Source organism: Hylobates moloch, unplaced genomic scaffold (assembly GCF_009828535.3).
Source record: "Hylobates moloch isolate HMO894 unplaced genomic scaffold, HMol_V3 SCAFFOLD_9, whole genome shotgun sequence".
Classification (NCBI taxonomy): Eukaryota; Metazoa; Chordata; class Mammalia; order Primates; family Hylobatidae; genus Hylobates; species Hylobates moloch.
Genome location: NW_026652284.1, coordinates 41,963,824 through 41,989,185, shown reverse-complemented (window position 1 = coordinate 41,989,185; position 25,362 = coordinate 41,963,824). Strand labels below are relative to the sequence as shown.

General features: G+C 39.7%; 1 protein-coding gene across 4 annotated transcripts in view; it reads left to right on the top strand.

Annotated features, from left to right (window-relative positions):
• Window positions 1-25,362, top strand: part of FAM110B (family with sequence similarity 110 member B) — a 155,207-nt gene that overhangs the window by 25,027 nt on the left and 104,818 nt on the right. For all 4 annotated transcript variants that reach the window (XM_032759728.2, XM_032759730.2, XM_032759727.2 and 1 more), the window contains one exon: window positions 13,364-13,462. The gene's annotated coding sequence lies outside the window, so the exon portion shown is untranslated. The remainder of the gene's footprint in view (window positions 1-13,363; window positions 13,463-25,362) is intronic.

The window sequence follows — 25,362 nt, the reverse complement described above, 5'->3', positions numbered from 1 at the left end:
GATAGATAGATAGATAGATAGATAGATAGATAGATAGATAGATAGATAGAGAATCACCATCTACATTGAATGAATATTTTACCACTTCACATTAAATGTAAGAATCTTACAACTGTATATTTTCCTTTACCCTCCTCCTGTCCTTTGTGCTGTTCTCTATTTTATTGTATATTTGTTGTAAACCTCACAATACATTATTTTTTACTTTTCAGCCAAATATCTTGTTGTAAATATAAAAAAGAAAAGGCCAGGTGCGGTGGCTCACACCTGTAATCCCAGCACAAAGGAGGCCAAGGCAGGTGGATCACAAGGTCAAGAGATCGAGACCATCCTGGCCAACATGGTGAAACCCCATCTCCACTAAAAAAATATAAACATTAGCTGAGTGTGGTGGCACACGCCTGTAGTTCCAGCTACTCAGGAGGCTGAGGCAGGAAAATCTCTTGAACCCGGGAGGTGGAGGTTGCAGTGAGCCAAGATCGTGCCACTGCATTCCAGCCTGGCGACAGAGTGAGACTCTGTCTCAAAAAAAAAAAAAAAAAGGAAAGAAAGAAAAAAGAAAAAATATTTATCTACAAATCCACACATTTGCCATTTCTTGTACGCTTCATTTCTTCCTGAGATCTAAATTTTTTTCATTTGGTATTATTTCCCTTCGGCCTGAAGAACTTTCTCTATTGTTTATTATAGGGTAGGTCTGCTGGTGATTAACTTTCTTAGCATTCATTTAGCTGAAAACTTCTTGAATTTGCCTTCATTTTGTTGCTAAGTATGTAGTATTCTAGGTTGACAGCTTCCTTTTTTTTTCTTTCAGCATTGTAAATATGTTGTTCCATTATGGCCTCCCTTGTTTCTAAAAAGAAATTGGCTGTCATTATTATCTTTGTTGTCTTGTATATAATGTCTTTTTTGTCTTACTGCTTTTTAGAATTATTTTCATTTATGTTTTATTTTCAGCAATTAGCCTCCATTATGCTTAGGCGGGTTTTTCTTTGTATTTGCTTTGAGTTCATTGAGCTTCTTGGTTGATTTTTTTCCAAATTTGGTACATTTCATCTACATTTGTTCACATATTTTTAATCCTATCCTTCTCTCTTTTCTCTTCTCCTCTAATTGCCCATATATTTTATTGTTTGGTATTATCTTGCAAGTCACTTGTACTTAATTTTTTTCCAGTTGCTTTTCTCTCTTTGATTTAGTAAATTTGTTTGTTTTTTTTCCTTCTACAAAGTCCAATTAGCAAGCCATTCAATAAATTTTTAATTTGAAATATTATATTTTAGTCTTGTATTTTATTTAGTGCTATTTTACAGTTTTTATTTCTGTCTGAAAATGTTCCATTTCTTCTATTAGATTTTTTTATTTGCTGTAAACGCCTTAATATATTTGACGTAGTTGTTCTAAAGTCCTTCACTAGTGAGTTCACTAAGTGAGTCATCTGAGATTCTGTTCTTACTGACTGTGTTTATTTTTACTTATGGATCATATTTTCCCATTTTAAATATATTTTGTAATTTTTAAAATTTTCAGTTTTAAATTTTTAAATTGTATTCCAGGTGTACACAAAATAGTAATATTTGTTTGTTTCATTTCTCAAGAGTGCAAGCTCTCTTCTTAATGGAGATAAGGCTAAAGAGCTGTATATTCAGATCCCTGAGCATTTAGTTAAGGTTGGAGTTACACTTTTAATTAGATTGAGTTCACCTAATCAGCCTTTTAAAAAAAAGTCCGTGTTAGTATTTCAGCTGGGAGAAAGTTGGTCTACAATTTTAGGTCTTTGATTTCCTGTTGGATTAAAAGATTGAATGAAACATCATGAGAGTATATGGGCTACATGATTTCTCTCAGCCTTCTAACCTTTCCACTGTTGCTTTTTCGTCTAATTTGGGAGGCTGGGGGAAGGTGGTGGTAGATCAGAAGGCTTATTAGGAAAGTAATTTGTTTTTGCATTTGTTCTTCTGGCATCCAATGTGTCCCACCAGGGCATGCCACTGTCTGAGGCTTGTCTTTCTCTCCTTATTACTGCGAGTCTCTCTCCGATGGCTTGTTCCTCCTGATCTAGACGAGGCAGTCCTCAGATAGGGAAGCTGCTGTGGCTTTCAGCTCACTCAGGAAAGGCTACTTTCTTCCTGGCCTTAGGCTTCTTTGCATTTATTATTCTTTGCTAGGCCCATAGAAAAGTAACTTTTTATTTTGTTGAGGTAAAATTTTTTGTTGCCATTGGATGGAAGGCTTTTTTGTCCTTCTAATTAGACACAGAAATCTCATGTACATTTTTAAAGCAAGTGCCCCAAAGTGTAAAGTGTCAGTGAGTTCTCTTGCCCCCTGGATGCTGATTGGGTTTCACCAGTTGGAAGCACTGGATGACCATCAGTGCCCAGTTGTATGTGTTAAGTGACATTCTTCTAATTTTTCTTTTATCCAGGTTTAAAATCTGTGGTATCTGTGCTATTCTATTGGGTCACCACTGGTTACTGATACCTGCCAACCAAATAGGATATCTGAAAGGCAGTAAAAAAATAAATAAATAAATAAAACCAAGCATTGCTCTGTAGGACTTGCCCTGAGACACTCTTTTTTAGTTATGGAACTGCCCAATCACACGTAAGCCAGAAAACATGAAAAGTTAAAGACACATACACAGAACCGATTCTTAGCATTACTACTACTTATGGTTTAAATGTAATTATTTACTGTTTCAGGCACTGTATCAATGTTGTTAAATGTAATGTCATTTAGTAGTCAGAACAACCCAGAGTAAAACTGACATTCCAAGTTGGGGTTGACTACAAAATGTACACTTTTAACCACTGTGCTATAAATGCTACCTTCTTCAACCAAGTTGATCAACCAGTATTATTTTATCCAATACCAACTTGGTTGAGCAAGGTATCATTTATAGCACAGTGGTTAAAGGGTGTATATTTTGCAATCAACCCTAACTTGGAATCTCAGTTACTCTGGGTTGTTCTGACTACTAAATGACAATACATTTAACAACATTAATATTAATTTCCTTGAAGTTCTAAAGAGAACATATAGCAGACATTAAATACGGAAAGTTCAATCCGCAGTGAAACCTTACCCTAATTGTTTTACACACATACTCTATGGCCTGGTTCTAGCATTCCACTTGCTGGGGAGCCAGTGTTGAGAGTTTCTGGGGTGCACAAGTGAGAAGGGAGCTGAGCTGTGAGTAGCATTCTGGGGTGCTGTTGGTGCTAGTCTCTCTGAATCCTGCTAGTAGTGTAGTCAGGTTCTCACATTTTTTTTTTTGAGATGGAGTCTCGCTCTGTCGCCCAGGCTGGAGTGCAGTGGCGCAATCTCGGCTCACTGCAAGCTCTGCCTCCCGGGTTCACGCCATTCTCCTGCCTCAGCCTCTCCGAGTAGCTGGGACTACAGGCGCCTGCCACCATGCCCGGCTAATTTTTTTTTTTTTTGTATTTTTAGTAGAGAAGGGGTTTCACCGTGGTCTCGATCTCCTGACCTCGTGATCCGCCTGCCTCGGCCTGCCAAAGTGCTGGGATTACAAGCTTGAGCTACCGCGCCCGGCCAGGCTCTCACTTTCATAAACACAATGATTTGTATTTAGCCTGTTCATGCACAAGAGCTTTACTGGTGAGAAGGACCTAACTCTGTGCTTCTATTCTGAAAGCTAAATGTCCCTTGACATGAGAAGTTAAGAAGTGTCCAGTAGACATGCCCTACACCGTGGAGGAACCATGAGGGCATTATGCTAAGCGAAATAAGCCAGTCACAGAAGAACAAATGCTGCATAATTCCACTTACACAAAGTACCTAGAGTAGTCAGTGGTGACAGAAAGTACAATAGTGGTTTCCAGGGACTGTAGGCGGGAAGAAGTAGGGGTGAATGGGGGGTACAGAGTTTCAGTTTTGCAAGATGAAAGAGTTCTGGAGATGGGTGGTGGCAATGGTTGTACAACAGTGTGATAGTACTTATTCCACTGAACTGTATACTTAAAAGTGGTTAAGATGGTCAATTTTACATTATATACATTTTACCTCAGTTTTAAAAATTTAATAATATAAAACATGATGTCTCAATACAATTTATATTTCAGCCTTTAAAAAAAGTATCCAGTGGATTCTGTTTGGTTTTACTAACATTATGCTTAATTTTTGTGGAACAGCAGAAAACATCAGTATTGATATTGGCATTGTTCTACACTTGCTTCTTAAGGAGATGAATAACTTTTCTTAGGGAAGGCCAAAAGTAGAAATTCTTTGGCCTGAAATCATTGCCACCTGCTCTGGAAAGCACTTGAAGAAGGCTCCAATTATACTTCTAGACAAGAAAACCCAAACCCAGGGGGTTGTTAGACAGTGATTAGTCTCTCCAGGGGCAGAAAAACAGTGTGGGAAAGCCCTGCCCCCTGTGATGAGCCCCAGGAGCCTGTGTGTCTTTCAAACAGATTATATGAGACTTAGAGTCCCTGCATCTGATGTTGAATATATTGTGGAGACTAATTTTTTAAGGAAAAAAAATTTAAAGAGAGATGAATTTCATCAGAACTCTCTAATACTTGGAAGGATGGAAAACTGCCAGTTTATAATCATAGTGGAAAACAAATTTGTTGACTTAATTTCTTGGCATGGTATTCTAGGGTTACTTAAGTACTATTACATAATCTTTATTTTTATTTTTCAAGCAACACAGTGAGTGATTTAATAGATAGTCATTTAAAAATAATAATTTAAAAGATCAGCCTCCAGATAAGAGAAATGCTTTCTACTTTAGGTTTTTGTGAGTTCCTTACCCCTATGTTTTTACTTTAAATAAATATTTTTTATGGTGTCAGCTAATAAAGGATTTTGCATGTAAAACTGAGCAGCTACAAAATACATGTTTTTTTTGCAACAGTTTCTGCTGGACAAAGAAGTACAGTGACTTTGGAAAAACTGGGCTGATGAAAAACTAAATATTTCGCAATATATTTTGGATTCATGAATCTCAGGTCCTGCACAAGTTCAAACGTTTTTAAGGAAGGTGGCCCTACCATTCTCTCCTGCCTAGAATAGCATGGTAGTCCCACAGAACATATCAGAGTTACCCTTGTTTACATTCATATATGGGGATCTAAATAGTAGTCCCATCTAGCTGCTGCTCACATGTTGGCTGGGAACTTTACTATAAACTCTGTGTTTGCTTTGTTATCGTATTCGTCTTTTCTAGATGAGTTAGGATTTCCAGCTATTGACTCAAAATCATTGAAATCGTGGAAAATGACAACATTATTAATTAGATCATATCCAGTCAGTAATGTGCTAGCTTTGAAAACATGTATTTGTATGCTAAGCCGTGTCTGAGTACCATTTTTAGGAGTGTTAAAAATGAAAATGTGAGCTGTGTAGCACTCTTTTTAAAAAACTGTATTCTTTGCCACCAGGTGTATTTATCTTTAATTTGCAACCAAGTATATTTATCCTTAAAAAGATTTTGTGACACTGACATTGTACTAAGCACTTACAGGTTTTTCCATCATGGCATTTTCCAGAAATTTCTATCTTGGCATAACATTTCTTTAACCATATATAGATTTGCTAAATGTTATTGTTTATAGAGAATCAATGAACAAAAGTGATGGGCTACATTTGAGTAAATTTAATGAAACTTTCAGTGTGCTTTTTTTTTTTTTTGTAAAACCCAGGGAAATATACAGACCTGTTTCAACTCGGTCCAAATAAAAATAAATAATTAGAATACATGAAAGGCTTCTTTTTAAGTTTTCTTTTTTCCTAGCATGTGAGGAGCATTATAGAGATGTGATTTTGGTCTTATTAGTTTGAACCTCAGAAAGATGTCTCTAATTGTATAAGCCTGGCTTTTTTGGAAAGAGAGGGAAACTTTTCAGATTGTTGGGAAATCAATGATCCATAACCAAAAAGGGGGATAGAAGGAACTTTATTAAGTGACTCTTCTGTGTGTGGCATTTTTACATGTATTATTTTGTTGACATACATTCCTCCAAAGTAGGCATTATTTCTATTTGTTGATGAAAAAACGAATTGCCTAACTTGATTTGTCCAAGGTACGTTATGAGTAATAGTGGCCAGGACTTAACACAACTCTGCCTTACCCAGTGCGGCTGCTGAGCAGTCAGCCAGCATTGAGTGAGTGTATGCCCTGTGCCTATTCCTTTGCCTACTTTTTTATAATAAATTGTTATTTGATTCTCACAGTGACTCTTGCAGGAAGGGGCTATAATTACCTTTTTACAGACCAGGAGGTTAAGTTAGTTGCTCAAGGTCGCATAGTGCCATGGAGGCAGGCTTTGAACTCAGTTGACTTCAGAATTCCAAAGAGAGTACATTAGCTAATCATTTTGGTTCTTATACTATATCCCAACTTAAGGCAGCCTGGATCCTTTAGAGACTTGCTCACCTTCTATCTTCTGTAGACTTATAATAATGGTATGTGCCTGGGCTTACACTGTATCTGCTGCATAACCCACGTTGATACACTGCAGCCAGGGCATAAACAACATGGCTAATTTACTATCTTGGAATCCCACTCATTCAAAAATATCTATGAAGTGTCACATCCTGGGCCACATCCCAGTGATTAAGATAACCAGGCAGGGGTTTGTGGTTTAGTGGGGAGATATACAGCTATAACTAACCTTTATATCTGGGGAAAATGTTTTTGTGCAGATGAGCAAGGTACCATGGGCGTGAAGGGGAGAAGTGGTCAAAGCTCAGAGAGGTCGAGGGGATGTTTTTCAAAGGCAGCACTGTCTGAACTAGGGAGGCATGGGCTGAAAGTCTCCAGACTCACAGCAGGAGACAGGGTTATTATTTCAGACAGTGGGTATTTCAGACAGTGCGTAGCATGTGCACAGTGGGAAGGCAAGAAGAAGCATGGCCTGATGAGAGGGAGCTGCAGGGCCTCTGAATAGCTGGAACACAGCAAATGGGGACATTGGTAGATGAGACTCCATCCATAGCAACCTTGTCTGCCATCCTGAGAAATGTTTGGCCTTGATCTTGTAGGTGATGAGGAGCAGTGAAAGTGTAAAAATTACAGGCATGAGGGCAGGAGGGCATGGTCACAACTGGATATGAGAAAGATTAATTTTGCTGAAAGGCTGGTGTTGGGAGACAGGTTCTGAGGTGATGGTAATGACCTGAGTGTCACACTGAGATTAATTTAGGATGAGAGTATTGCTAAATTTGTAGCTGCTGCCAGGTGTCCCTACCTTAGCAGGCAGTCCATTCAGATTTGAGATTGTTCAATTGCCATGATGTTCTTATCATGAGCTGTATAACCTCTCTATAACTTCTGCCACTCAGAATGATGTCTCTTCCTCTGCATGACAGGCACTTCCCTAGTTGATGTAAACATTTTTAGGTCCATGTCCTATCCACCCGTGCCTCAGTTTCTCAGGATCTGCTAGATCTTATCAACTTGGATTGTGCAGGACGTCCATGGTCTTTCCAGACTCATGCATCATCTTAGGGACTTAGTAGTGGGGGTTTGCAACACTATACAAGATTCTGGCACCTTCAGCTGGGCCTTAGAAAGGGGCTTGTAATGAGTACATTCACAACGTAATAGAACATCCCCTTTACCCCTGCTACATGGGTTGACCCATTGAGTACAGGGTACTGCTTGTATATATTTGTACTGAACTCAATGCTTCTGATAGTGCAGCCTATAATTTCACTAGTATTTATGCCATAGCTAACAGCTGAGTGATAAACTCAAACTTGCAGGCTTTTTTCACATAAAATAGTTTGAGCTTCTACTGTGGATTGCATTACTTGCCTTTTTTGGATGATGAACTTTGTAAGGGCAAGGACTCTTTTTTACTTAATCTTGGTGTCCTTTTCCATCTAGTGTAGTGACTAACACATGCCAGCCCATCAGGAAATATGTGTTGAATAAATGTAGTTTGATTATTATTTTGACCTGCACTTGATATTAGTACTATGAAATTGTTCTGGCTTAGCACATTTGGAATCGTGATTCTATTGTATATCATTTTAGTCATTGTCAACCTTGAATCATCTGTAATCACTTTGATAAGCCTGTCTTATATCTTGTTTACATATTATAGATAAGAATTTCTAGTAGACTCAGAGACAAAGCCTTGTGGATGCTTAAGGGGTTTTTCCCAGTTAGTGTATCGAAGTGTTTTTAAGAATAGTTTTGGAGTTGATTTATAATCTGGTCTGTAATTCTTCAAGTTTCCACATTTACTGTTTTTTCCTACACATTTCTTGGTAAGTCGTTGTTACCCATGCAATGGGTGGGTTCAGTTTCTTGGTGGGTGACAGTCCAGTGACCACAACTGGATTTAACAAGGGGATTGTATTACTTGCAAGAAGTAAGGACACCAGGATAGTTCCCAGAGCAGTGCCTTCCCTAACTATGGTGAAAACAGGGCTTTCATTAGGCCGGTTAGCTATCATTGTATGAAGAGGTGGAGTAAAGGCAGTGCAGATGCAGCTGCTGGCCATGTTTCTACATATTGTCAATCTTCTACATACAATCAAGCTTCTACATATGGTCATGCTTCTACATAGGTCACATGTATAGAAAATTGCAAATAAACTCCTCCTCAGGCAGGATTTTTAGTATGGTGATGAGGACAGTTTGTCAAAGTTTATCTCCAACTCTGGCATCCCTGGATCCAACTGTTTTTTGTTTCTCTGGGGCTGGGTTTCTTCTTGGAACTTTTTATTTATTTATTTATTTATTTATTTATTTATTTATTTTATTATTATTATTTTTTAGAACTTTTTAAAAGAACACGAACTCAAGGTGCAACAGGGACAAGTGGGTAGTCTTTCACAGTGTTTACGCAAAAACCCAGGGACCTTGGGCCACATCTTCCCTCTCCTGTATGTCACTCTCCATGGATTATCAAGAGTTTTAGGAAGTTTATCCTTTTGCATTGAAGAAATTTATCGTAGACTAAATAGGATTAGAATACATTTTGGAAATCTATTGTAAGGTCACAACTTATTAGAAGTTGTAGAACAATGGAATAATTTAGTTTCCTTATAAGCAGTATTATTGATTATTAGTTTTTCTTTTTTGTGGTCTCCAGATACTTAGCCATCATTGATTGCTATAATCCTTATTAAGGATTTGAAGATGTTGAGTACCATCCACTGAAGGAGTCCCAGGGCTTATTGAGGAAGTTTGTTAATATTAAAAGATGGGAACACTGAGTTTTTTTTTTTTTTAAAGCACTTTTGTGAGTTACAATGTGTATATAACTAAATTTACTGATTTTAAGTGTATGGTTTAATATATTTTCGCAAATATAGCAGTTATGCACCCACTACCACAATCTTGAAATAGAACATTTCTGTCACCCTGCGTGTTCTGTCAGGTGCCTTTGCAGTCAGTCCCTTCCCCCACACTCTGACTGTGCCAATCATTGATCTGCTTTCTATTGCTCCAGTTTGCCTTTCTCTAAAATTTCATATAAATGCGATCATACGTGTAGTCTTTTGTGTTTGGCTTCTTTTCCATAGTATAATGCTCTTGAAATTGCTTTACATTGTTGTATATATCGGTAATTATTTCCTTTTTATTACTGAGTAGTAGTGCCTTGTGTGATATACCACAAATTGTTTATCCATTCACCAGATGATGGACGTTTGGATTCTTTCAAGTCTGGAGTTATTATGAATAAGGCAGCTGTGAACATTCTGTGCAAATCTTTGTGTGGAATCTCTGTGTTTAAATTTTGCCCTGGGTATGTACTTAGTAGTAGCATTGCTGGGTCATATGGTATATGCTTAACTTTATAGACAACTGCCAAATTAGTTTTCAAAGTGCTTGTAACATTTTGAATTTCCAACAATCATTGTAGGAGAACCAAGTTGTTTCATATCCTTATAAACGCTTGATATTTTCTTTTTGAGACAGAGTTTCGCTCTTGTTGCCCAGGCTGGAGTGCAGTGCCACGGTCTCAGCTCACTGCAACTTCCACCTCCTGGGTTCAAGCAATTCTGCTGCCTCAGCCTCCCAAGTAGCTGGGATTATAGGCGCCTGCCACCACGCCCGGCTAATTTTCTGTATTTTTAGTAGAGATGGGGTTTCACTGTGTCGGCCAGGCTGGTCTTGAACTGCTAACCTCAGATGATCCGCCCACCTCGGCCTCCCAAAGTGCTTGGATTAGAGGCGTGAGCCACCGTGCCTAGTAACACTTGATATTTTCAAACCTTTTAAAATTAGCCATCTTATTTGGTATGTAGTGGTATCTCATTAAGGTTTTATTTTGCGTTTCCCTGATTAATTATGTTGAAGATCTCTTCCTTTGTTTACTTGGCATCTCTTTATTTTCTTTATTGAAATGTGTTGGAAAGGACATCTTGTCCTTTTTCCCCCTTTAAGATGGTTATTTGGCACTTAGTCTTAATATCATTAGTGAGTTCATAAAAAGAAATATAAGGAAAATATTTTGTTGCTTTCACAGTTTCTAGAAAGGAATATTTCTTATTGGAAGTTTTGTTTCCTGACCGTATGTGCGTGTGTGCTTTTTTGGGCATGCATAGAGGAGTTCTGTCATCTGTTGGCCAGATTTCATTTATCTTACCTTGATTCCTTGCATATACTCCTTATTTCTGTGGAATCTGTCAGTTCACATTCCCCAGGAAAACCACATGTGGATTTACTAACTACCCATCTAAAGACAAACTCACAGTTACACTCTCATCCCGTGCAAACCTTAACTCCAGTGCTGCTCTGAAGCCCTTCCTTGGTGACCTCCATCATCAACCCACAGTGGGCAGGACACCATCTGGTGCTTTTCGTTTCTCATGCACCTAGCACTGTGCAGCAATAAATAATGGGAGAGTCAACACATGACTATTGTTAATAAGCTGCTGACCTGGGTGACCTAAGTGCTCTGCAGTGATTCTAGGGTTTCGGTGAATACGAATTCAGTCTGAACTGATAGAACTAATACTAAATCATTTTGAAATTCTACTTTCAAAACTGCTTATGTAAGCTTTGGGTATAGAACACCTATGTTTTGCTTGAGAGATTCTATAAATCAACTTGAAAATGTGTTGCAGCAAACCTATGATTATGATCTGACTATGAATAAGACAGGGAAACTATATACTCTTTTTGTATTAAATTTATCTAGGTTAGACAACCTAAGAATATCCCAAATTTCATTTTGGATTTCTCATGGGCATTCGTATTTTAATCTAGCTTTATCAGTGGGACAAAATGCAGAGTATGCCCTTGATAACTTTTAACAGTGGGTTATATTGACAGAAAGTTGAGTTGACTCGTGATGTTGTAATCATGCTGATTAGAAATGATTTTTTTTTTTGTTTTACACTAAAATAGATGAAATTGTAATCTCTTAAGAGGTTATTTAGGAAATTAAAGATCCGCTATGATCTAATAGAGCGCTGGATTTACACCTAGCAAACCTGGGAATCTGGTGCTGGCTTAGCTGTGTGACTTTGAAGTGGTCACTTAACCACTTCTCATCTGGGCTTTCTTTTTCTCATCTGTGAAATGAGTCAACTGGAGCAGATGACCGTATGATCCCTAAGTTTCAAGCATCTGTGCTATGAGTTATTTGTATTAGGATCGTTTTGATTTCACATGGCAACTTTGAAGATAAATCCAATCTTGAAGTTCTCCATATTACTCCCTGTCTCAATCACAGTTGAGTGACTTTTCTATCTGTGAATTCATTCTAGTAAGTGTTCAGCTTTTTGCTATTTTCTCCCTTCAGAAGTGTGAGAAGGATAAGGCAAAAATCATGAGAAAAATGAACAGGGATTTTAGATATAAGTTTTGGCCAAGACAAAAAATATTGGTTGCAAAATATTAAAATACAGAACCTTTTGCTTTGTTATTATGGGTCACAATCAAATTAATATGGGCCCAAATATATTGTAAATCAATATTTCTCTAACATAATAACAGCACATGATTTCATTAATTTGAGTTTCTGGAAATCCCATATACTTCCACGGGCAAAAAAATACTATCTTAAATTTCAGGTATTAAAGCAATAAAAAGAACCATGGAACTTGGATTTTATATTTCTATTTTAATCTAATACTAATTTACTCTATGTTCTTATTGAACCTTGTTAGGTAATGGGACAGGAGAAAGTAGGCTGTTTTGAAAGTTTTAAAAGTGAGTGGAAAGTATCAATCTTAGTTGTTATTTAAATGGGCATTTTCAGGCTTTCTTTGTATTTTTTTGAAGCGATACAAAATCTAGGTCAGGATTTACAGCCTTCCTAATAAATGTTTAGTGTATCATTCATTACACATCGCTCCAGAAAGGAGGTGATAGTGCTGAGGACGCTGGCATAGATCTTAATGAAGTAGTTTTTAGCCATTATGTGTTGGAGTCTCAAGTGCCTCCTTAAACTATTTTTCTCTGGTTCCTCCTATAAACCTGCAAAATATACAGTAAATCTCAATAAAGAAGATATCTGTTGCAGACAGGACACTTCCACCCCTGTCTGTTGGCTTCTACTTTTGAGTAAACAAAGACGCAGTCATTTGGACTGATGGTATCTGACAAAAGCAGATGCTGGAGGAGAAGACAGTTAAGATTTCCAACACAGTATTTTCTTTAGCATTGCCAGCTGTCCCGATAACCATCACTTTCATGACTCGTCCCAGTATCTCCAAGTGCAGCGAAAGCCGAACATGTCCAGCAGAAGCGGCTTTCCTCCAGGAGTCTCTGTTTCTTTCCCCGTTTGTAAAAAGGAGTCATGTTATTTCTCAGTCCAGTCAATGTTAGTTTTCACTGATAATGAAATAGTTTGTACTTGAAATTTGGGACTGTTGAGGCCATCAAGATCTGTCCTCAATCCAGGAAAAAGAAGTCCAAGAGCAGTGGAAAAGTGTGCTCGTTCATGACCTTGGGTCTGAACTGCATTTGGAGGACAGAGGGAGCTACTGGACCTGTCCTGTGATATCTTCTCCCTTTGCAAACATTAACAGTGTTTCTGGAGGGCTGGTTTTGCAGTTGTTTGTGAGGAGGCTCCATCATTTCCTGCATGATTCTGTCAGTTAGAAGGAGTGACATGTCCTTTCTGGGATGCTGAGTATGAAGCGGTGCAAAGCCGGGGTTCCCCAGGCTCATGGCAATACACAGGCTCTCATTTAGTTTGTTTTCCATTGAATACATGAAGTTGGCCTCATACTTTGATTTTTGTTTCCTTTTGGAATCAGTTTTAGTTTCCTGGAGCAGCTGAATTGGAAACGGGCTTTGAACCCAGTTTATCCTTAGATAAATATAATGTCTGTGATTCAAGGAAAAACAATTTCTTTTGAATGATACCTTTTAATCACTTTTATTCTCCAGCATAATTTTTAATCTGTGTCTTTTTCCTTTTAGAAATCTCCAAATTCGACATCCAGAGCAGCATTCTTGTTCTATCTACGTCTTGAATCAGAAACTACCAAGGCTCTGTAAGTCCTGAAAAGGAAATAAAAGGTAATTACATTAAAAATTTATTATTAAAATCATGTAGAAATCTGGTTATAAAGTAAATATGATCCTTTATATGTTGAGCAGATTTGAGGTATTCCCCAATTTTTCCCACCTTTTTCATTCTTAAATACTTTCCCTTCCCTCCTTCCTTTCTTCTCTCCCTTCCTCCCCCTTCCTTTTCATATATTCATTTAGCAAACTTTTGTGGACTCTGCCCTGTGCTGGTCACTGTTCTAAGCACACACACTTTATTCCAACTTCCCATGCCCTGGCAGGAATGGGGAGATTGGCAAAAACCATCCTTGTAGAACTGGCTCCCCAGCCTCTGTGCTGGCTCCTGGGGGGCAGATGCTCTGCCATTGGTTTGGCTGAGAGGCTGATCTCGGCACCAGCCCCACCTTCACTATCCCCACGGGCCTCGAAATGCATGCGCTTCTCCCAGCCGTCTCTGAACTTGCCTGGGTGTTCACTTGCAGCGGCTTTTTTACCTGAGCATTCTGAACACTCAGTGGGTATTTAACTTCCCCAATTGGGACTGTTAGAATTATAATCACTCATGGGGGTAAGTAAAACAGAAACAGTGTACTGTTCCCCAGCTACTGAATATGTGAATATTCTCACTGGACATGGGACCTAGTATATATATTTTTAATTATTAACATAACGTAAATATTGCAAACAACTAAATGTTACAGATAGGTAGCACAGAATGCAACTTTCTACTCGAAAGCCACTCTCCAGAGAAAATATTGGTTAGATTTAGGCGCACATTCTTTAATTATTTTTTTTCTCCATGCACATACTAATGTTCAGGTGTTCAGTCTGTATTAAATGCCTTAACCCTATGATTGAAAGTATTAGGGTAAAGATGACTTCATAATTTCTGGTAAATATTGTGACTTATTTTTGTTCTTGGCCTTTGTTAATGTAAATAATGATGTCTGTGAGTTGGGGGCCACTGGCACACCTATGCACTTGGTTTATTTGATGATGTTTTATAGTCACTTTGTAGTCCAGAGCGCTTACCTCCCATTGTGTTAGGAATGCGTTAATTGTTCCAGTGTTCCATAGAGAAGCTGGACTCGTGTGGCAAGGTGAACACCCTTATCTTGGGTGGTGGGCAGGAGTGGTGAACTTCTCCCTAAGCTGAGAACTTCTGTGGTAAATCCACTCCAATGTGGCTCTTGAGACATCAATTTCATTTTAAAAAATAATTTCTACTGTTATTTTAAATTCAGGAGATGCACGTACAGGTTTGTTACATGAGTATATTGTGTGATGCTGAGGTTTGGGATATAAATGATCCCATCAGCCAGGTAGCAGCCATAGTACCCCATCAATAGGTTTTTCAGCCTTTTCCCCCTGTAACTCCCCCAAGTAGTCTCCAGTGCCTTTTGCTCCCATTTTTATGTCCATGTGTACTCAATGTTTAGCTCCTACTTATATGTGAGAACATGCTCTTTTCTGTTCCTGCATTAATTCACTTAGGATAATGGCCTCCAGCTGTGTCCATGCTGCTGCAAAGGACGTGATTGCATTTTTTTAATGGCTCTGTAGTATTCCATGGTGTGTATGTACCACATTTTTTTAATCCAGTCCACCATTGATGTACACCTAGGTTGAGTCTGTGTCTTTGCTGTTGTGAATAGTGCTGCAGTGAACATATGAATGCATGTGTCTTTTTGGTAGAATGATTTATTTTCCTTCAGTTATACACCCAATAATGGGATTGCTGGGTCAAATGGTAGTTCTAAGTTCTTTGAGAAGTCTCCAAACTACTTTCCACAGTGTCTAAACTAATTTACATTCCCACCAACAGTGTATAATCCTTCCCTTTCCTCTGTGGAAGGAGCATAAATGATTTCAACAAGCAAAAAACCAAATAGCCCTGGTAAAAAGTGGGCAAAAGACATGCAGAGACACTTCTCAAAAGGAGACATACAACCAGCCAACAAACATGAAAAAATACTCAATGTCACTAATCATCAGAGAAATACAAATTAAAACCACAACAACATACCATCTCACAGCAGTCAGGATGGCTATTATGAAAAAGTAAAAAAAAATAGTTTTATTTTTCACAGTGTTTCCATCTGTCATTAAGCTGTCAGCTGCAAGTCAGTTGATTGCCTCCTACTGACCACCTCTTACCCTGGCTTCCTGCCTGCCTCCTGGGATGCCAGAGCATTGCTGCTGGTCTCAGGCTCGGCCCTCCTACTGCCTTTCCCTGGTAGCCTTTGTTAACCTCCCCACACGCCCTTGGAATTGAGCCCTCCCATCACTGGATGCCCACCACTATATCTCAAAACAATTTTGCCGTAAATTCCAGCAGTCCCTCCTGAAACAGGCCTGGATAACCAAGAGCCTGAGTAACAAAATCAGTAGTCCAGAGCCACTATGGCTGAGGGACACAGTGGACTGCGGTAACCAAGGGACAGATGACCATTGAATGGACATGGAGCATCTGTCTAGACCAAGGCTTGTTATCCTGGAATGCCTAGTGCCCTGGACACTCAGAAACCCTGTCATTTGGGTCTTGTGCTCCGGGTATCATTGAGTTGCCAGCTTTGAAGCAAGGCTTCTGTTTTCTTATGGTGAGTTCCTTCAGGAAAACTTGGGCAGGGGGAGTGTCCCAGCTTGATTTATCAGCTAACTTATGGGTCGGAAGGTCTGGCTCTGCCCAAACCAGCCCTGGCCCCTTTCCTGTCCATAGTTTCAATTTTTCTCATGTCTAGTGACAGAGAGCAGTCCTGGAGAGCTACACTCCTCAGTGCTGAGGGTAAGAGTGTGGGCTTTAACGTTAGAAGGACCTGGGTCAGGACCTGGACTCTGCCATGTGCAGTATGTACAGCCTTGGGAAAGCTGTTTACTTGATATGCCAGCCTCTTCATCCATCAAAGCAGAATTACAGTAATGCCCAGATCATAGGATTGTTGTTAGGAACGTGAGTTGCTACATGAGCTGGCATATGAGAAGTGTTTAAGGTATATTAGTAGCTTATGTAGTGTGATCTTCTGCAGAATGGAGGTAATACCTACTTCTGAGGGTTGCTGTAAGCATTAAATGAGGTGGTGTATATAAATACATTGTGCTGGGCACATAGTGCATACTCTGTAACTGAGAGCCCTCCATGATAATGGTAAAGTAAAAATAGCACTATCAGCAAATGTGTTCAGAGTGGGACAGACATTGTGACCTGAAGTGTGGGGGAATATCTAACAGTAGTAGGGAAGAATGGCCGCAAGTTCAGTCGTCTCATCATTAGTTTAAGTCATTGTCTAAACTTTGGTCACAAAGGCTCATTCATAAAGGCTTTGGTTATGATTGACTACTAGAGTGAATAGTCAAGAGTTATGTGTCCAAAAATCCTTTTATTCTTATTAGGTGCTACTTTTTAAATATAAAAGGCAGTATATTCTTGGATTTTTATGAAATTTAAAAATCAACTTAAGAATAAAGATAGTAGTAATTATTTTGTTCTCTCATTAGACAATATTTTTTATCATCCTTAAATGGGAAGTATACTGGAGAATGCTCACTTACGTTATATGGTTGTTATGAAATGATTAAAGCAAGCAAATTGAAATCTAATAACGTTTGACCCTATCATCTCATACCTAAATTAAATTAGATGTATTTAACAAACTTTGGCATTCATTTTCTTCTACTTTGAACTAAAGACACATTTGAATCCTTGGTGTATTAGAGAATTTTCTTACCATTTGTTTCACACATTTGCTTTTTGTACACTTGAAACTAATGACATTACTTGGCTTAAAAATGTGTTTTAAAGAAAAGAGTATGTAATTGCATAATTCACTGTAAGCCACCTTAGAAAGCGAATGTGTCTGAGCCCTCCTGGCCATAGAGACCTGTCCTGTTATCTTAGCACCTAGGCCTGGCATTAAGCATGCTCAGTACAGATGGGAACTGAATTGAAAATGCAGCAAAGGAATTGAAGATGTGAAAACCCATTTGTTGGAATGCTGAGAATATGATGACTTTTCAAATTTACCTTTAGCAGTACAGTTAAACTATAAAGAAAGACATTGTAGTGGGAGTAACATGTGCATTTGAATGCAGTTATAGTGATACTAGTTCTTTTTTTTTTTTTGAGACGGAGTCTCGCTCTGTCGCCCAGGCTGGAGTGCAGTGGCGCGATCTCGGCTCACTGCAAGCTCCGCCTCCCGGGTTCACGCCATTCTCCTGCCTCAGCCTCCCGAGTAGCTGGGACTACAGGCGCCCGCCACTGCGCCCAGCTAATTTTTTTGTATTTTTAGTAGAGATGGGGTTTCACCATGGTCTCGATCTCCTGACCTCGTGATCCTCCCGCCTCGGCCTCCCAAAGTGCTGGGATTACAGGGGTGAGCCACCGCGCCCGGCCTGATAGTGATACTAGTTCTTTGCTCTATGCTAAGTTTAGGATGCCAATGGACTGGAGTCATCTGTCTCTTCTTTCCTTCTGCCCTCCTTCTCTGCTTGCCCCTTCCCCCTCCTTTTCTTACCACCCCCCACTCCTCCTCCTTATGAGGTTGACCTTGTGCAAGGCCCCATGTGTTCCTGTTCTCCCAGCATTCCCTATGCAGTAGCCCGGGCCTCTATGGAGGAGGTCCTCATGTGAAGCAATAATGCCACTACACTTGCTGTTTCTGCAGTTGTGACTTGTAGTCCTGTAGACCCTTATATCGGCTACACACCAAGGGAAGGAGTAGGCAGCCTCTCTTTCAGAATCATGGTGCCACATCTCTCATGCTGACTTAAGCCCACCTCTTAGAGTGGTTTTATCAGTGTCCTTTGCTACATCTTTTCTCAGCTAATTTGGGATGAAAACATTCTGTCTCTATTAACATCATTATATTCTGGCAGAGAACAGTATTATGCCTGAATTTCAACAAGTCTGTTTGCATTTCACAGGAGAGAGTCAGGCTCAGCCAGACATTTTATATTCTGTATGAAATCAAGACTTATTATCTTACTTGATAATACTCATTCCTCACGGTGGAAATCTAAAACTGAACTTGCTAAGTGTTCTTCTTTCCAACAGTAGACATCAGCAGTCTTAAAAATCACTGACTTTTTAAAGTGAATTTGCCTTATTTCATGGTTGCCCACAGGTTAGGATTTGTCGTGAGATTAAGCTGGTAAGAATAATACAGCCACCTCTCAAAATTTGTAATCACGCCAGGTGAAAGTTTCCGAAAACCAAAGAGTAGTTAAGGTGCTGATCTGAATGGGATAGATTAGTGAGAACCCCCACTCTTCTTGCACACATGTGCACATGCAAACACATGTGTGCACACATACACACCTCCCAGAGGTGTGATTTGATTTTGGACTTCAGCTGTAATTGAGTTTGCCTCCTTATTTGCTTTAGGTATTGATCTGACCTGAATACCATCGAAGAGCAAACCCCTTAAGCATGAGTGTATTTTAATATGTAGTAGTATACAGTTCTTCAACCTCTTCAAACCCTAAGAATTTGAATTTTTCTTCTCCCAGTACAGGAGTGTACTGGTTTTGTGAAATTTGGTAAAATATAAACTTAGATTCTCCCGGAATGAGTTTCCCTTATTGTTATCCAATCATACTTATTATTTTTTACCTTGTTTCACTGTTTGAGTAAAGGGGATGGTGTGTTTTGGTTTTTCAGATTGTTTGAAAACATCAAAGTATTGATAGACCCTTCATGTATTAATGCCGTTAAGGTACACGTATGTTAAATTTTTTTTTTACATAGTCTATAAGCTGATCAACCTACAAACCTACTATCTATAGTAAATGCATTCTTATTGTTACATAGGATTATCTTTTTAAAAACAGTACTTTTAGTGATTTGAGGTTTTTGTATATTCATATATAATTTTTACTTGCCTTCTATCTAAAAGGAAGTTTTTGTTTGTTTGTTTTTTAGCTAAAATGTCCTCCAATTTGGAGCTTAGAATGGTGGCTCATGCCTATAATCCCAGCACTTTAGGAGGCCAAAGTGGGAGGATTGCTTGAGGCCAGGAGTTTGAGACCAGCTTGGCAACATAGTGAGACTCAGTCTCCACAAAAAAAAAATTAAAAATTATCCTAGTGTGTGGTGCACGCCTATAACCCTAGCTACTCAGTAAGCTTAGGCAGGAGGATTGCTTGAGCCCAGGAGTTGGAGGCTGCAGTGAGCTGATGGTGCCACTGTGCTCCAGCCTGAGCGACCGAGTAAGACTCTGTCTCTTTAAAAAAAAAAAGTTTTCCAATTTAGGTTGCATACATCAGTCATGATGATGAAATTCTTTTTTCACGAAAAGTATTGTTCACAATCTGTTTAGCTCTGTTTAGCTTTTTTAGTGGCATCTCTTTTCAGTGAGCACTGTCTTTGGCAATGTTTTCTGACTTGTTTCCTAACTTAATTAGAATTGGAAAACAGCCGTTACTTTTCTCTCTTTCTCTTTGTTGTCTGGGGCCGTCATACCTGACTATCTTGATTTTCGCTTTCTCCTTCCCCCACTGCAGTTAACGCTTCATCTCGGAGGCTACTTTTCTTTGTTTGGAGTCTGTCAGCTGAACAGATAGGCGTCACCAATGTGTGACACAAGCAGGGACTGTCTGGGTTTGAAATGCAAGATGTATTGTGCCAAATGAATTCTAGATTGTTTTGCTTAGCAGCTCACCCAATTTTTGTTTCTTTAATCTTCAAAGGATACGACTGGGAGGATACTTGCACCTATTGAGAAAGCATGTGGTCCTCTCCCTGAGTGATTGCTGATGACGTAGAAATGCAAGGTAGCCTCTTTTCACTTAAAAATTAAGTATCAGGTACTGCTTACTCTAAATTAGGTTACAGAGCTGCCATCACTTCTTATCATCAGCCCTTGGACCATTAATGATGACTGTTCTCTTTGCTCAGAGCTGTGTTGTATTTTGCATATGAAATCCTGGAGTGTTGAAGACAGAGATGTTGCATATTTAATTTTAACTCCTTGATTTTCAGAGGAGAAAACGGAGATCATTTCACAATTGCCATGTAAATAGTTATAAGAATACAGCAAAGATATTTTTAGTGTAGCTATTCTTCATGTAATTAAAATATCTATGCAAATTACCTTTAATCCCAGCACGTTGGGAGGCCAAGGCAAGCGGATCACTTGAGGTCAGGAGTTCGAGACCGGCCTGGCCAACATGGTGAAACCCCATCTCCACTAAAAACACAAAAGTTAGCCAGGTGTAGGGGCACAGGCCTGTAATCCCAGCTACTTTGGAGGCTGAGGCAGGAGTATCATTTGAACCTGAGAGGCAAAGGTTGCTGTGAGCCAAAATCGCGTCACTGTACTCCAGCCTGGGTGACAGAGTGAGTGAGACTCTGTCTCAAAAAAAAAAAAAAAAATCTCTGAAAAGTAACAAGTGCATCAAATTATATTAAAAGTGATCAGCTGTCTCTACCCACCCTTCAGATCCACTTCATCCCGGACCCAGAGAAGAGCTTGGCATTCAGGAATTTCCTAAACAGCTGTGTGTTTGTGTTTGCTCATTCATTGGTTCCCTTAACAAATGTATTCTGGGCACCCGCTGTGCGGTGCCGGAAAGACGTGGCTCTTGATTGAGAAGCACATAGTTAACTCACCAGATTTGTTATCTGATCCCATATTTCTTTAAATTTAGCATTTGACTGAGCCTGCAAGATTTGTGTTTTTGACAGAATTCCCTGGAGGAGCTGAGGAAAGCATATCAGCCTGAGGGCATTTCTCTGGAGCCAGATCGCCGGGTCCCAGCCTAGGCTGGCACTCACAGGGCCCCTCCTTTCTGGCCCTGCAGAGCCCAGAGTCATTGTCATTCTCAGAACCTCCTATGTTTGGGTTATGCTAAAAATGCAGGGAGCTCTCTTAGATCAGCCTTAATTTGACTGGAAGAGGAAGCTCATTTCCTGCAGAGTGCCTGTAATGTGTCCAGTCCCTGTTTGGCTCCTCGCTGGTTGGCCGAGGCAGGCGAGTCCACCCTGGAGCACCACAGGCCTGTTCCAGGGGCCAAGAAGGCCTTTGTCTCCAGCTTCACTTTCTTACTCTTTGCTTTTCAGCTTCTCACCATCCATGCAGAAAAAGTCTTATACATGTGGGATCCCACTGAGTTTATATGGTGTTGAAGTTTCACTCACTAGTACTCTTCTCACAATTTTAAAAATAGTCATTTAAGAAGTTTTGTCTGTTGAGTAGGCTGTGTTAGGAGCCGCTCCTATCTATGGGACAGTGGGAAGTACAGCAGGAATTTCAGAGCCAAATTTCAGATCTGATAGTGGTGGTTTGAGTCACATAGAGTAAGGTTAGTCTCCCCCTCTGGAAGTCACTTCTTATATATATTTAAACATACACACACACATACACACATATTAGAGACAGGGACTCCGTCCCTTGCTCAGGCTGGAGTGCAGTGATGTGATCATAGCTCACAGTAGTAACCTTGAACTCGTGGGAGCGAGCAGTCCCACCTCAGCCTCCCAAGTAGCTGGGACTACAGGCATATGCCACCGTGCCTGTGGAGACAGTGCAGTCTCTAATTTTTAAATTTTGAATATTTAAAAAAAAATTTTAATTACATTTTTAAATCTTTTACTTTGTTTAATTTTTTAAAAAATTTAAATTTTTTGTTTGTAGAGACAGCCTCTCACTGTGTTGTCCAGGCTGGCCTTGAACTCCTGACCTCAAGCAATCCTCCCTTCTCTGCCTCCCAAAGCACTGGAATTGGTCAGCACTTCTTCGACATACTGTACCCACCTCAGCAATTTCTGAGTGAACGCTTTTTTTTTTCTCCTGCAAAATATTTAACTTTCCCTACTTGTTATTTGGGCACAAATAGTTCTGTCCCCAAAGTGGATTCATCTGCATTCTATGATAGTTTATTTATTGAACATATAGCACACAGAAGCAGTTTGCTTTCCTCTAACGTTACCAATACCTGAAATATGCTTACGAAGAGAAACTGGTGTCTGTATCCCAGTGAGCATGTGCCATATGCGCACGGCGCCTGCTCTCCCAGGCGTTGGCTTGTGGCTTCTGCACAGTCATCTTGTCATCATCACAGGCCCACATAGAGACCAGGCACTCCAGGGCCACTCTGCCTAGATTAGAGCTGGAGGAAGAGAAAACACTAACCCAGGCAGCAGTGGCCATTAGCCCACCCAGAACAGAATGCCTACACCCAGAACGGATGCATTCACATCTTAGGAAATAGTGCCTGTTTCCGTATAATTTTAAAAATACTGCCTCACCTTTTTTGCTAACAATTACATTAGGAACTTTAAAATTGTATTTTGATTTGAAAATCTAGAGACTTACATTAAGGTAAGTGGAAAGTAAATTATAGCTATGCAGAATCAGCTTTTTTAAAAAAAATTCAGTTTTTAATGAGACTGAAAATGTCCACTTATGATATTTCTTCTTTCTCTACTATCCTTAAGTTGGCATACCATGGTTTATAGCTAAAATAAATGGTAGTGACAAATGTGATAAATGTACACACTTTTTTAAAAGCAGAGGTTTAGAAATGGGAAAATCTTTTTTTTTTTTTTTGAGACAGAGTTTCACTCTTGTTGCCCAGGCTGGAGTGCAGTGGCACGATCTTGGCTCACTGCAACCTCCGCCTCCAGGTTCAAGTGATTCTCCTACCTCTCAGCCTGCTGAGCAGCTAGGATTACAGGCACTCGCCACCACACGTGGCTAATTTTTGTATTTTCAGCAGAGATGGGTTTTCCCAATGTTGGCCAGGCTGGTCTCGAACTCCTGACCTCAGATGATCCCCCACCTCAGCCTCCCAAAGTGCTGGGGTTACAGGCGTGAGCCACCGTGCCCAGCCGAAAATGGGAAAATCTTAATCGTCCGTGCACACCTCACTAACGTATCCAGATGAAGGGAGTGAACATTAGTTGGAGTGTTGGTTCCAGCAAGGAATGGGACCACTGTTATAATCTAAAAGGTGATGATAGTTCCCACTCTTCTCCTATGTTACCTTTCTATCCACATCTGAATCATCCAATCATGACTATGTACCATCAGTGGTCCTCATTAATTAATTGATGGTGATATTTTAGCCAACGTATCAGCAAATGTTCTTTGCTGATTCTGTCTCCCCCATCCCCAACAGTTTGATTTGTTGTTAATCTGTAGCTACTGCCCATGTGGAGTGAGCCACAGTCAATGGAAATCGTGACACATGGGAAGTCTTATTGCCAGGTAGGGAAGGTAAGCACACTACCCTGCATGGTAAAATTCACTCACTACAGTGGTAATCAGCTGTCACCAACTTGTGACATTGATGCCTTGCATTGCACTGATTGGTGGAGGAAGAATGGGGGTCATGAACACTTACTGGTGTTAACCATCTGCTAAGTAAGGACTTACTTAAAGCTAGTGCCTGTATTTCTATGCTCTGAATTTCAGCTGTAGGGCTCACTAATCACTTAACTGCCAGATGGTTGACAGACAGCTGACTTCTGCTGTCAGTCAGGAAGCAGTGCTAGGAATTGAAATTATTTCCTTGAACTCTGATTTTTCTTAGATGAAATAAGCAGGGGTCTAGCTTCAGTTCTTAGTGGGATAAAGCCTTGGGTACAGTGTGTAAACTCTCCAAACCTGTTTCCTCCTGTTTACCATGTAAAGGCTGAATAAAATAGATTTTGATTTCTCTGTTTTCATAAGACATAGAATTTTTTATGTGACTATTATAATCAGGCAAAAATTTAGAACAAGTACCGTTATTGGACTGAAAGCTCCTATTCCATCTTTTTAGATTCCACACATGTGATCTAGTGTATGGTACTAATTGCATTTATGATGAAGAAATTCTAAAATCACAGATGTTGATTAATTTAAAAATAGAACATATGCATTTTTATTAAGCTGTTGAGTTACAGGGTTTGGGCACCACTTCCTGATTTTTCTGGCACAACCCAGTGGTAATGAGAATTGTGAGTGCAATGTCAGCATCATGCAGAGATGAAATTAGGGGACCCATTTGTCTTTTGGCTGCTTTTTGCAGAGATTCTTTTACACAACCTATCTATTCCTAGTTTAGTCAGACCTCTAATTTACCTGGATTTTTTTGTGATACAAACTTCAGTTTTTCCCAGTGGGATCTCCCCGTCTTATTTCTTCCAAGAGAACTAGTTAGGTGATTGGTTGCAAGAGGTACTGTGGGACATTTTGGTACAGTTAGATAATGTGTGCACCATCATGTGCCAGCATTTTATGAGTAGGACTGCGCTTTTCTAGAATTGCTAGATGTAGGTGTGAGAGAAGCTTGAATGTTGCATATATTTAATTCTCTTTAAAAATATGTTTCTTGTGTATGTTGTGTTTTCTACTATCTAAAACTGTAATCCACATCAAAACTGCTTATCAGATCTCCTGGGATGCTTGCATAAGAATTGAAATAGATAAAGCATCTGCAAATTAACATGCCAGGAATTTTTCTGGTTTCTAGCTGTCCCACTTCACACTGTGGGAATAGTCCTGGCTCCCTCCAGCCTGGGAAGCTTTGCATGGTGCTTTCTTTCATCTTTGTAACACTTCCTTCTCTCTCACAGCACCAGGAACAGGGCCTGTTTGCACTGCAGTGAATGAGATAATTTTCCAAGGTGGGAGTGCGATGCATCAGGGATTAGCTGATATTTAAAGAACATGAATGAAAGCAGCAAACACCTCACCAGGGCAGGCCGCACAAGCCTTTGGGCAGTTATTCCCTTGTAGGGTTTGAAGTTTTATTGGCAGCTGATTAGGTAAACTGGAGTCGTTTGTCCGCTAGATGCGTCCCTACCCAAGAGGAGAGGTGGCCAGTAAATGTCCGCTGAGGCACCGAAGGCTGCGATGCACCAGCCCGGTGCCCTGTGAGGACGGCCACATCGATAGTGGTAACACTCAGTGCGTGCGAGTTTGCTT